This window comes from Octopus bimaculoides, chromosome 1, assembly GCF_046866305.1.
Source record: "Octopus bimaculoides isolate indiv1 chromosome 1, ASM4686630v1, whole genome shotgun sequence".
Lineage (NCBI taxonomy): Eukaryota > Metazoa > Mollusca > Cephalopoda > Octopoda > Octopodidae > Octopus > Octopus bimaculoides.
In genome coordinates this window covers 176,332,203-176,347,931 of record NC_142928.1, presented here as the reverse complement: position 1 = coordinate 176,347,931, position 15,729 = coordinate 176,332,203, and positions in this window count along the sequence as shown.

The following is a 15,729-nucleotide window of genomic DNA, read 5'->3' as shown; positions in this document are numbered from 1 at the left end:
TTCAGCGGAAAAAAGCTACTTAAGACTTTTGATATTTTCTCATATTATTCTAGATTTGCATGTATGTATTTTATTGATCTTCTTTATGTGTGAAAAAGAGATTCCATTCGAACTCATTACGAATGGCAAGTTTGCTTGAGAGTATTTCATGTCTATTGTCAAAACTTTAAATGGAAAATATTTCATTCCACACTTACTAAAATGAATTTTAAACTTATTTTATTATATTCAGAGTGTAATCAATGATTGTATTAAAAATCTATCTTAATGTTAACTGCATTAACTAAAATACTTAAGGGCAATACGGTCATTTGTAAACTCAAGAGAATGTAACTATCTCACCAGCCTTGAGGCAAGAATTCAGATTAATCCCAGTTCATGATATACTAGTTCAGATCCGCTGAATGGATTGAAATTAAGTGTCATGTGCTGGGGTACCTATCATGAGTAGGAATCCCAGCTATCCACTAAACCAAGACAGGCGATTTCATTTATATACTTCAGCTTTCGTTACTGTCAATAACTCTTGGTTACTAGGAAATAGGAATTACAGAGCAATTTAACAGCAAGAGCCTAACATATTAATCGGAAGAGATTTGTCTTTCATGCGATTAACACTTCGGAAGCGTCGCTTAAATAATGAGGCTTAGATAGAATTAACTGGTTTAAGAAATGATCAAACTATCAGGGGATGCTCGTTGTAGTAACAGATATTTTCTTCAATAGTGCGAAAGATTCACGCAGCCTCATTACAACACGATTGCAAGCACCTATTCGGAAATTCCGACAGATTCGTAAAAGATTCGTCGTGTGCTCTTCTACATTTGCCAAAGTTATGTACTAGAGTCCATTGTACAGTTGTGTACTTTTGCGTATGCGGGTATGTGTATAAGTGTTTGTATGTGTATTTCTGTATGTATGTTGCATTGGATAAAAAGAACGAGTTCTGATTTTATTGTTTCCATTAAGGGTTTTGATATTTTCGCTTCAGGTCCTTGCGAGTAGCATTTTCTGACCATCATAGTCTCATCTAGAAAACGCAGTGGTTTTGGCGTGTATTGCCTCGTTATTATAGACAGGCCCGATGTGATTGTTGTAAACATAACTGTCCGAATATAAATTTTGACTTTCATCACAATTATACGTTGTCAGTAGATGTATATCCGTGACAACATGTCTATCCTATATAGAATTCTAAACAAAAGTAAAGCATTAATGAAGCCAGATATACTCAAGGTACAATATATTTCTAAAATATACACATAGCCAACTTACTGTATTCACAAAAATAAAATAAAATAACACAGTCTGAATGTATGTAAATCTAACAGTCAAAATTGAAATTCTAGTGGAATTGGCTCCGCCAATCAGGTTGTCTTTGCCTATCTTATAGAGGTAGCATCATACACTAAATCATAATATCCTCATTAAGAAGCTATGAAAGTCTAGAAATATTAACTGCATAGAAATCATTCGATAATATGAACAGAAAACATGGATCACCTTCAACATAGTTGGGTATTCAATACACGTCCCACGTTTATGTATATACGTGTATATTTGTGTGTCTATATATATATATATATATATATATATATCTTTTCGATTATATTAAACTGTCTGTCATATGTCCAAATTTGCCTAAATGCGTTGTTTGCAATATCTATTTTTCCATGCAGTAGACGGTTCTTTGGGTCAAACTATCGTATCTCCAGCTGCTTCAGATGACAAAATATCAAAAATTGTCAAAGTGTAGTACAACGGTTTTGCTATGGAATGGTGAAACTATTTTTCTTTTCTTGAAAAGGCAACGTTTGGGACTTTTGAATAACAGCGACGACATATATATATATATATATATATATATATATATATATATATATATATATGGGGTGTCGTACATATACATATGTATCTATATCTATCCATTGCTCTCTCTCTCTCTCTCTCTCTCTCTCTCTTTCTCTCTTCATATATATATATATATATATATATATATATATATATAGGCCTTCTTTTGTAAAATCAGCATACATACTCACAGACACACACAATTTTGTAAACTATTATAGAAGTGGAAAAGCATAAATCGTGCATAGGCTCGCCAGAGAATTTATTTATGTGGAAATATACGTGTTAAAACCTTGCCTTGTACGTACATCAGCTTCTATCCAATGTTTACACTTCTCATGTGTAAGATATCGGAATTGATTCAACCACGAATATAATGCCTTGCGTATTGAGTTACGCTATGTTATGCTCGTACTTCAAAAAAACAACTTATTTCTAGTTACACGTTTGTGCTTCCGGCTCCTTAAAATATAGTAGCAGACAAATGCTCTTTTATGTGCTTCAGTCAAAGAATAAAGGGAGACGTTCCTGACCTTAACAGGATTGCTAGAACTGTTGGTTAAAACGGAGACAAAATTTATACTGATGGAAGCTGTGACCGTTATTTCGACCAACGTGAGTAAATCGGCCGGTAGTTCGTGATTGCACATAGACCAATATACAAAAGTATCACTCAGCCCTCGAAGAGCTGATAAGTTCTTGGACCTCCGTAATGCCTGATATTTAGACATTGACAGAAGTTTCCTTCGTCTTCTTCCTTCTACCAAACCCCGGTAAAAGCTCTTTTCCAACTTGTAAAATATCTTTATGCATGCATTGATAATTATAGATTTTATAAAACTATGCGAGATCAACTATGTTTCCTAGCGCCAAAAATGCATTAGAAAATATAAACAATGAGATATTTTCTAATAAGAATCTTTGTCGAAATTCCCCCGTCGAAATGCGCTGCAATAAACTCTCCTCTGCCTAAGATTTAGATGGTGACGCTAAAGGAGACGTTGGATTTGATTTGACCCTTCACTAGAAGCAACATACCCGATTGCTACTCCTCTCTGCCAAAGTGTGTGGTCTTATACAATGTAACACATGTTGGCTTCTACTCGTCCTCAAATGTGCTTTCCTAAAGTAGTATTGTTTATTTTGGGGTCATGTCAGTTGTTCTTTCAGTTATTGTTCCTGATATTACTCATATTACTGTATGTTTTGTCTTCTGTTCTTTCCGCTTGGTTTTCATTCATATCAGTACACGAATTTCCTGTATACACAAAAAAAAACTATATATGTACATATGCACGTATAACCTATCTGACTATCTACCTATATGTATATATAATATATATATATATATATATATATATATATATATATATATATATATATATATATATATATATATATATATACATACATATATATATATATATATATATATATATATATACACGTGTGTATGTGCATGTGCAAATAAGAATGCACAAATACATATATATATGTGTGTATGTGTATATATGCATATATGGATGAATACATTCATATATGTGTGTATGTGTGTGTATATATATATATATATATATATATATGTAAGTATATATGTGAGTATGTGTATTTAGCGTATGTATACACACACACATCCATATATATAAACATATGTTTATATATATATGCCTGTATGTTTATGTCCATGCATGTTTGCCAATGTATGTATATATTCTTCAAACTTCCATTTACTCTGTAAAGTAGGTTTGCGCTATTTGTATATTTGTGAATGAATAGTAAGTTTATCTTTCCCTTGAGAGTGACCCCACACATACAAACTGTAAACAAGCAGCAACGCTTCGAGAATTTTAAACCGACACGACTGCTGGTATTTGTATAGGAAATTTAATGAAAGTTAATGTAGGAAGACATTGTTGCCGGGTTACGTAAAACTGAGAGGCTGAGAAACAAGAAAGAGAGGAAGACATTGACAGTACTTGATCCATATTGAGAGGTATTTGTATTATGATATGGTATATTAGATAATCAATTGAATATCATTGTTGTATTCAATTTGTCATTGTAGCATTATGAATCAGTATTAATTTGTTATGTATGAACTAATGACAATTATATTCTAATGTTTTCATTATTACTGCTGCTGTTCTTGATCTTGTTGGTGGCTGTGGTCGAGGTGTTGCTACTGATGCTGCGGTTTATTTCCATGTTAGCCTCAATCCAAAAGTTTTATAACCAAACACTCTCCATGCAGATAAATCTAGTATTTTTTGTATGTTATTGACAATTTTTCCCTACGCATACCTTATTTGAGCCTATTAGTATGATGCGATTTGAATGAGATTTCGGTTCTAGTTTTAATAGGTTTAACGACACTGCAGAAGTGCTCAACGCATGATATTTGGTTTGAAATCAACACCAATAAATCTTCTCGAAATGTGTTGGAGTTAAACAGATCACTGGGGTATGAAACTAAATACTGTAAAATATCTTATTCCAGTAATACTCGTTCTTTTCCACTTTCTTAAACATTTCTTCTCGGTTTTGTATTCCTGACTTTTCCAGATCTTCTCAGACTATTGTGGTTGAGCCGGTGGATATACCTTTACAAAAGCTGAAATTTGATGGCTGTAGTTAAAATATGGGGGGAGTGTCATCCAGAAGGTCGATCTTCTAGGAAAGGTCGACTGGATGATGGGATTAATAATGAGCTGTGGGTCAGACACAGCATAGGTGTACAGAGGCAAAAAGATAAATGGTTTGCGTAGAGATCGCATGAGTGCAGCTAAATCTAAAGAACAATGACCACTGTAATAGCAGTTGATAGAGTGAGGAGATGGCATGTCTGTCTCTTAGAGCCTGGAGTGTGTTGGTGAACGGCTTCATGTTAATCAGTTACTTTGACTTCTTTTGTAGAATACAATCTAGGATGTATATGAGATAGCAACAGCATCAAAGATGTAGGAACATTATTCTAATTTGGGTCTTACCTTTGTTTATGGTCAGTCATTGTTGGAAAATAAAGAGACAGATCTATAGGCTTTCTTGAACAAATAATACTTTTGATTTGTTTTGCTTATATGCTATCCTGTTCGTTTCTCTTGATTACATTGAAATTCACGGTTTATTTGAAGAGGTTCATTGCGCTTGCATGTTGTCTATGCACTCCCCTAAAGGCATTCGTATTGATTTATTGGAGCCATTCATAATACTTAAGATTTGGATGGCAGTGTAAACGTTGTATCGGGTTGTTGTTGTCATTCCCAGTGGCTTATGTGGCTTATGTGCAGGAAAATCATTGCAATCGGAAATCGAAACGGAAAATATATCGGAGCTATAGCTGGTTGACTGATAGCTTTACAGATTATTTATGACGTGTTCCGATAAAACTATCAGAACTAACCAATATATACCACAGTCTAACATCTCACTAATTAACATATTCAAGGCACTGAATGTTCTTCTCTTACTATATCCCTGTCTTCTTCTCACTCCATTTCTTCTCTAACCCTCGCTTTTTTCCCCATTCTCTCTCACTTTCTCTAAGTATATTATTATGGTCATTCAATTTTCTATGCACTTTCTGTTCCTAGGGAATATATACCAAGCTTTCCGGAGAGAAAATAGAATAAGCAATGCTAACACATGGAAATATTGACACCTTGGCCATGTAGGTCATGGGCACTAGTCATCAGCGAATATATGTTTCTGAGTAGAAACCCAAATAGTAGGTATTCTAACTCATTCTACATATAAAGAGGTGATACTTGGCGCTCACTTCCGCTTTTTAATATCATCCTTTGTTTCAGTTAAATATATTTATATGCAGTGACGAGAATGGCTTCAAATCAAATCTAAACTCAATCGCAAGATATACTCACTGTGTGACCATTCTTTCGCATCATATTGCTGACATTAATGGAACAGACGAGGGATTTAAAATAAAATAAAACCCCGTCAAGATTTGAACTCTGGTTAAAAAAAAAAATAGCTACATAGGATTGCCAAAATACAACCACGTTAATACTCATACTACCATACTTTAAACAAGAACCATTCGATTTATGGATATGTAACGTTTGTACTTCTACCAACATGATGCAAATTTTGCGGAAGAATTCCAAAGAGAAATAGATAAAATGAGAAACAGAACAACACGAAATGTATAATAAAGTTAATAGTGGATAAATAAAATGATTTGTGGAAAGCAACTGACCTGTGTAAAGATTAATCATCAGAGTCTCAACAAACCCCAAATGGCTTCTTTGCGTGACTATAGAAAACTCTCAATATCCACTGATAGATGCTAATATCTATCTATCTATCTATCTATCTATCTATCTATCTATCTATCTATCTATATATATATATATATATATATATATATATATATATATCATTCTATCTATCTATATATCTATCTAAGTATCTATCTATTTATCTCTGTTTCTCACTCTCCTTCTCTCTCCTTGACCCTCTCTCACCCTTTCCCCCCTCTCTCTCCTTCTCGCTTCCTTCCTCTATTTCTGTCTTCCTCTCATTATCTCTACCTCTTCTTCCTTCAACCAATCTCTCTGTATCTACGTACGTGCGTACGCGCACGTGTGTTTGCACGACTTTGCAGGTGCTGACTTTGCGCGAAGGTGTATGTGTGTATATGTGCGTGTGCGTATGTGTGTGTGTGTGTGTGTGTGTGTGTGTGTGTGTGTGTGAGAGAGAGAGAGAGAGAGAGAGAGAGAGAGTGAGAAAGTGAGACTGATATTTGTATGTACTTGGTTCGATTTTCCCCCGATGATTTATTGAGGAATAAGGCGTAGGAGTGGCTGTGTGGTAAGTAGCTTGCTTACCAACCACATGGTCCCGGGTTCAGTCCCACTGCGTGGCATCTTGGGCAAGTGTCTTCTACTATAGCCTCGGGCTGACCAAAGCCTTGTGAGTGGATTTGGTAGACGGAAACTGAAAGAAGCCTGTCGTATGTATGTATATATATATATATATATGTATGTGTGTATGTGTTTGTGTGTCTGTCTTTTTCCCCCCAACATCGCTTGACAACCGATGCTGGTGTGTTTATGTCCCCGTAACTTAGCGGTTCGGCAAAAGAGACCGATAGAATAAGTACTAGGCTTCTAAAGAATAAGTCCTGGGGTCGATTTGCTCGACTAAAAGGTGGTGCTCCAGCATGGCCACAGTCAAAAGACTGAAACAAGTAAAATAGTAAAATAATATATATATACAAATATATATATATACAGACACACACACACTCACACACACACACACACACACACACACAAATATATATATACATACATATATATATATATATATATATATACACATAAGCGACAATTCCATATAACATGCTTGTCCGTTTCCCTTCGTGGCCTGTCAATTTTCGGAAATTCTTGATTCTTCAGATTATCTGCCCTTCTCAAGTGGAGCCGGTCTTAATTGCTATTTGGTAATTATGATGCCAGCATCTACAGACGGATTTAATTTCAACAAACCTAAAATGTATGATGTATGAAAGTTGCTATACTTGCATTTGCCCATGCGGTTCAAATATATTCTACTGGCATGTTATATTTTTCTTATCTAGTTGTCCGATAATTATGCAGATTCGTTGTCGTCGTAATGCATCGCACACCTGCACCGAATTGATGCCACTACAACGAAAGCCTTCCCGATTAAGCGCCAGTTCTCCAGCTGCCTTAGCTCTGTTGTCCAACCAGATCCTTATATATTTTCCATTGTATTCTTTGCCTACCATTTAATCTACTACTCTTTACTTTTCCTTCCACGACAATGTTTTCCAGATGTCTGTTTCTGCGAAAATGTCCACAGTAGATGAGCTTTTGTTTGTTTTTTCTTACAACGTTCAGGAGTTGTCTTTCACCTATTTGTCTTTCGCCCATTCATTTGTCCAGTGGTCTATGTATAAGACTCGTAACATTCCCTTATGCACCCACATTTCAAGCGTTCTGAGTGTATTCTTTTCAAATTTGTTCAGTGTCCATGCTTTGTAACCAGAGCCATGGACGTTCTTGCTATGGCTACCCGCATCTTAATTTCTTTCTTACATGTGGCTTCAAATAACCTAGGACAAAAATGTGCTCCAAGGCCCTTGGTTACTGGAGTGAAGATTGGATAATAACCGTGACAACGGCTATTACGCCAGAAATACATTTATGTATATAAAATATATATGTAAGCTGGCAGGTTGGCAGAAACGTTACCACGCCGGGCGAAATGCTTAGCGGTATTTCATCTGCTGCTACGTTCTGAGTTCAAATTCCACCGAGGTCGACTTTAACTTTCATCCTTTCGAGGTCGATAAATTAAGTACCAATTGCATACTGGGGCCGATCTAATCGACTGGTTCCCTCCCCCAAAATTTCTGGCCTTGTGCCTAGAGTAGAAGATAATATATATGTGTACATATATGCATTCATACGTATACACATGTCTTTGTATATGGATATATTCATATTTATATGCACGTATTTGTAAGTGCATATATGTGTTACGGCTATGTCAACAGCGATAAAAAGTATATTTCATATTTAAAATTCATGACAATCACACGCAAACGAACATATATCTATCCATATATATGTTAGTATGTTTGTGCGTATATGTGTTCGTGCATGTGTGTTTGTGTGGGTGTATGTGTATATGTGCGTTTGCGTGTGCATGTGTATTTGCACTTAATACTTGCCATACAGATAATACAACTGTATTGTTGACGTGTATAATTTCATGCTTACAAAATTTCTCGGTACAAAGTGTGTGTGTGTGTGTGTGTGTGTGTATGTGTGTGTGTGTGTCTGTGCGTGTGTGTGTGTGTGAGTGTCTGTATGTTTGTGTGTAAGTGTCAGTGTGCGTGTGTGTCAGTGTGCGTGTGTGTCTGTGTGTGCGGATGTATGTTTTCATGTCACACACTCAGAAACTTTGGTATATACACACTTACATAGACATATATATACAAACATATATACAATTATACACACTGACAAACGCGTATGTGTTCGTGTGTGTGTGTGTGAGTGTGTGTGTGTGCGTGTGTGAGTGTGTGTGTGTGTGTGTGTGTGTGTGTGTGTGTGTGTGTTGTGCACGCTTAGCTTTATGCATCGTAGAAAATAACTCTGTTATCTCAATGCGTCCATATGTTTGAGAAAATAGTACAGTTAAGCGTTAAATAAGAGAGTTGGGAAATGTGAAAACAGCGAGTGGTATTTCAGATTTTTGCTGATGTTTGTTTGTATCCCATAGGTGACCACGTAGTTTATCCGCTAAAGCTAGCCGACTACGTAGATTTCCACGTAAACTCGACCCTCGGGGATTCTATCAGTGTATTAAGATAATTTGAAAATTTACCAGTTTGAAAAATGGCTCCCCAGAGTACGAATAACATTTTTGCCTTGAGCAAGGAAAACAGTCGCATAGAGTCACATACCAGTACAGTAGCTTAAACATTTACATATAGAAACAAGCATACACACGCAGACAAGCGAACATATGTGCGCGTGTGTCTGTTTGTCCGCGTGTGTCTGCTTCTATGTATTTGAATATGCAGATATATACGCATGTTTTGGTACATATCTATATATATGTAAGTGTGTATATATGCATGTGTGTGTACTCACACACACACATGTATATATATATATATATATATATATATATATATATATATATATATGTACATATTCATATTTATATATATCTGTGCGTGTGCATAGGTATATCTGTCCATATTTATATTCATGTAGACGTGTATGTATATATATGATATACGTACATATCTATAGTTGTATATATATATATATATATATATATATATATATATATATATATATATATATATATACACATATACATATATATATATAAATTTATGTACATATATTTATATATGTAAATATATACATATAAATATTTAGATACGTGTATATATATACATGCATATATATCATATACATAAAAATACATATATATATATGTGTGTATGTGTGAGTATACGGATGTATAAATGTATATGCATATTTACGTATATGCATATATATATATATATTCATGTACGTATCTATATACATACATATATAGTATATACATGTATATAAAGTTGTACATAAACTTCACACACACATATACATAAGCAAATATTTATAAGGAAACGATTATATTGCATATGCATATTTGCTTAAATATGCATGTGCACACCTAAACATATGTGCATGAACATTTGTATATCAATTCTGACTGATAATAGTTTTTAGCTTCTACAGAAAGTTTAATGTCACTGAACAGCGAGTGTGACTCTGTTACAGATTCGTTTGATAGAAACGTTATCCACACAGACGAGTGGCTGCCACACAATGTGATATAACTCTGTCGTTGTGGTTATGTATGGCCAACTTCATTTTGTTTACAAACTTTAGTGGAGTTTCTGGGCGGCGGGATTGTGAATATGGTAACATTTGCCTCTATAGCGCTTTGTTGAATCAAACATTGGACTGGGAACGAGATGAGCACAGGCTGCAGGCACATACCCTAAACTTTGGGGGACAATCAAAACGCTTCGAACATAATCCTGAAAATCTTCATTGCCAGAACCAGTGAACTTACAAACAGTTTTGGATTGATTTGAAAAATTGCCTTTCCATATTTGGATTTATTTGATAATTATTATTAATATTATTATTATTATTATTATTATTATTATTATTATTATTATTATTATTATAATATTTTTCGTCATCATCATCATCATCATCATCATCATCATTATTATTATTATTAAGGCGGCGAGCTGACGGATTCGTTAGTACGCTAGACGATATGCTTAGCAGTATTTCGCCCGTCGCTGCGTTCGGAATTCAAATTCCGCTGAGGTCGACTTTACCTCTCATGCTTTTGGGGGTCGGTAAATTAAGTACTGGGGTCGATGTATTCGACTTTACCCTTCCCCAAAATTTCAGGCCTTGTGCCTATAATAGAAAGGATTATTATTATTATTATTATTATTATTATTATTATTATTATTATTATTATTATTATTATTATTATTATTATTAAGGCGGCGAGCTGGCAGAATCGTTAACACGCGGGAAAGAATGCTTGGCGGCGTTTTGGTCCGTCTTTACGTCCTGAGTTCAAATTTCGACGGGGTCAACTTTACTTTTCATCAATTCGCGGTTGATGAAATAAATACCAGTAATGCACTGGGGTCATGGTAATCAACTTATCCCCCACCACAAAAAAACACACAAATTTCAGGCCTTGTGACTATAGTAGAAAGGATTATCATTATTATACCTGAAGGTGGCGAGCTAGCAGAATTATCAGCAAGGCAGCCAAAATGCTTTGCAGTATTTCGACCGTCTTTACGTTCTGGCCGGGGCCGACTTTGCCTTTCGTCCTTTCGGGGCCGATAAATTAAATACCAGTTGCATATTGAGCTCGATCTAATCGACTGGCCCCCTACCCAAAAAATTCGGGCCTTATCCGTAGAGTACAAAAGATTATTATTATTATTATTATTGAGCGAGAGAGCAGTGCATGCCATCAAAGTGACACTGGGATAAAATATACGAAGCCCATTATACCCATCATGACTATCCGTCTGATAAGGGTACACCAGGCACATGCATCACAACCATATGTACTCGACATGGTGATTTCATATCAAGATAAACAGCGCATGACTTCGCAGGTGGGGCTCAGTTAGAATTTTCTTCAGGTCGAATAGCTCATCCCGCTCAAAAGGTCCCTGAATAAAGTTTGTTTAAGGATGTTGAGCAAAACACCCATGTTTCCAAAGGTGAATTATTCAAACCCCAAAGAATTCCTCTCAACACATGGCTATGATGCTCCCCCACTACTTCTGCTCGTGATCAGAGATGCACATATCGTCAGCCACCAAGGGACATGCTCAACTGGTTAAGGTCAAACAACTGAGAAGCAAAAGTGTGCTATTAAGCAGAATATTTGCTGTAGCCCATTTTTTTAATACCAAGACAAAACCATGTACATGATAACATTTTCAATCAATTAAGATCAGAAGCCATGAGAGCCGCCACTGCCTGGTACTGCATCCGGGTATTTATTATTATTTTTTTTTTCTTTTGTTGTTATTATTCCTCATAGTGGCGAGCTGGGAGAATCATTCACACGCCAAGCAAAATGTTTAGCAGCTTTTCATTCGTCATCACGTTTAGTGTTTAGATACCACCGAAGTAGATTTTCTGTTTTTTTCCTTTTATCCTTTCGGCGTCGATAACATAAGTAGCAGTTGAGCACTGAAGTCGATGTAATGGACTTAACTTCCTTCCATCCAAACTGTCTACTTTGTACCAAAATTTGAAAGCTGTGTTTGTTTTGATATAGGGAGTTTCTTTTTTTTTAATCAACTTTTGTTTCTAAATAGTTTGGGACCTGAGTTTGTACCCACTAAGCAAATTTTGTCCCCGCATTCATATTGTTATCTGGGATGTGATTTTTCAGTTCTCTAGTTAAAAGATGCAGAGATTGCTGAAATATGAAAACTAAAGTTACACACACACACACACACACACACACACACACACCCACACACGTATATATATATAGATTTCTATAGGCTCCTAGATTTCATGGGTTTGAAAGCCATTCTGCACCAGATAATCAAATCATCTATTTGGTTGAGCAGATTTCGGGTTTCTGACCCCTTAGATACAAGGATAGTAGTGTCGTCCATTTAGGCTTTTACGGGTAGCATCTTACCAAGGTCTACTGCACTTGCTTTGTTTTCTACTGTCCTGAGAAGTAACTGCATTATATTCACGAAGAGTATTGGTGACACTGCACATCCCATCGCAACTCCAACCTCCAAAGGAGGTCAAGCAGTTGGGTATCTCTTGGTGCTGAACCGCATCTGAAACCTCGAGAAGCATTTTGCGTATTGCTCCTGGTACATGATACATCTGGAGTGCTAGTTGAACCATCTGATGAAGCACATAGCGATACGCGTTTGCTAGAACTAATCAGATTACATCAAGATCAGTATAGGTCTCCCTTGCCATCTGAATAGCTATTGTCATTTACATTTATCCAAAACTCGATGGGAAATTTCCAAGTATGAATTCATTTTAAAGCATTTATTACTTTGGTACGATAACATCATGTTTTCCACATGAAATTTCTGCTACATATCGATGCGTTTATTTCGGAGATGTGTACGTAGTGACAATAACATGTCACCTGATGTCGCTAGGTGATCAAACCTTACGTAGACGTAAATACTGATGGAGAAAAGAAAGTTTCAGATCGTATATAAAAAAAGAAAAAAATGTCGGAAAATTTATAATCTCATTAGCAACTTTCAGACATTTAGACATTTACAGTAATCGAATTTAAAGTGAACTAATACTGAAATAATTTTAAGGTACCTTCAACTGAATTTAAAATAAAGCGAGAAAATAAAAAGCTACTACTAATTAACACTTTGATATGAGTAAAATCCTCAGACGTTGAGTTGAAAAATAGGAAGCAAATAACAAATTCAACGAACGTAGACATCAACATTCAGAGTTCTTGTTTGTTTTTCCCTTTCTCTCTCTCTCTCTCTCTTTCACTCTTTCTCTCTTTCTCACTCTCCCTCCTCGTCTCTTCCCTCCTTGTCCTTCTCTCTCTCCCCACCACGTAGTTTCCCTTCTTTCTTTCATTTTTTATTGAATGAAATTCTGGTTTGCGCAAGAACCTATTCGCTTAAGTTTTAAAATTTTCACCACTTTTAAGACGCATTTATACAATCGGCGTCTTCCTCGTTGAGAGCGCCCACATTGACCTGACTGAATACGTGTACAGTACCCATGAAGATGTAGACTGGCTGACGGCAAATATTTGCTTTCGTGTTGCAAGTTATTCTGTGGTTTTGTGTCGCTGCTACGAATTTCTCTATTTGTTTCTCCTGAATTCGGAAATTAGCTGTTGGAATTATTTCTACGATGTGTGTTCAAAAACATTCTGACTTTATATTTTCTCGCCAAAACTAATGCCGCTTGGCCAAAATCCTTTGGTTGAGACGTGATGTCACTCTTCCTGCGCATGCACTAAAACTTTCGCGGCGGCAGGCCGTTTCAGCTCCCGATTGTTTCTGGTCTTTGCTTAATGCGTTCGGTCATCTTGCCTGAAGACGAAAATCCGACAACCACGAACTACAGGTATGTACTGTAGGTGTAACAACCGGGAAGTGATGCGGCCTATCGGAGCAAAAGTTTTCACACAAGTACAGGAAGGATGGTGTCACCTTCTACCTAAGGGATTTTGCCCACGCGGCATTAGTTTTGACAGGAAAAAATAAAGTCGGTTACTTTTTGAACGTACCTCATAATTGTATTTTTATCATTTATTGATACTTTTTATGGCAATCTGTTTTATTACCAATTTGCCACTTTAAGTCACTGCAAATTTTGTCCTGTTTTATATTACATACTAGTACTGTCTACAACAGAACTGTTGTCATTCTAGGGTACCACCTTTGAATTTTCGTAGTTATTGTACCGTCTTATTTTTTCACGAAACGCTAAATTACAAGGGCGTGCACAATGCAAGATAAATCCAAGGTAAATCTAAGAAAACTGGCATTTGAAATGTATATAATACATTCCACACAATGCTTCATACTAACTATTCCATACATATTTATACATATATGTATGATATATATATATATATATATAAATATACATATATATATATATGTATGTATACACACACACACACACACACACACACACACACACACACACACACATATATATATATATATATATATATATATATATATATATATATATATATATATATATATATATTGGTAAGTGTGTGTGACATAAATCTACTTGATGTGATTAGTAGTCGAAAGTATAGATAAACGCTGTCATGAAATTACATATAAGTACTCAACTATGTATATATCTGTGTGTGCATGTGTGTGTATGCATATGTAAAAATTTACATATATACATATATATATATATATATATATATATATATATATGTATGTATAAATAAAGATATATATATATATATATATATATATATATATATATATATATATATATATATATATATATTGAATATATATGTATATATTGATATATATATGTGTATACAAGCACACACATACGCACATATGTATACGTGTGTGTGTGCGTGTGTGTGTGTGCGTGTGTGTGTGTGTGTGTGTGCGTTTGTGTGTGTACATGTGAAACATATAATATAGTATATCAATATACATAAATATACTCATATAGAAGATGTATATTTGTATTATTTGCTAATGTTGATCAATTCGTAGTGAACAATAAAAGCATAATTGTTCGTGGTGGGACTCCACGTATTTTCTAAAGTGAAATTCGTTGATAATATTGATTTGACTTGGCTGTAATATTGTATTCTACCTGTCAACTTGGTGCCATTTCGGTTGAATAAGCCATTAATAGCGACATATGAAGTCTCAATCAAATTAATATTATCAATAAATATATGTGGCGCGTGAGTATGTGTTTATGTGCAGTGGGTATATATATATATATATATATATATATATATATATATATATATGTGTGTGTGTGTGTGTGTGTGTGTGTGTGTGTGTGTGTGTGTGTGTGTGTGTGTGTGTGTGTGTGTGTGTGTGTGTGTATAGATAGATAGATATATAGATAGATAGATAGATAGATAGATAGATATATACGTATGTATATGTATGTATATATATATTTATATATATATATATATATATATATATATATATATATATATATATATATATATATATATAAATATATATATATATATATATATATATATATATATATATATATATATATATAT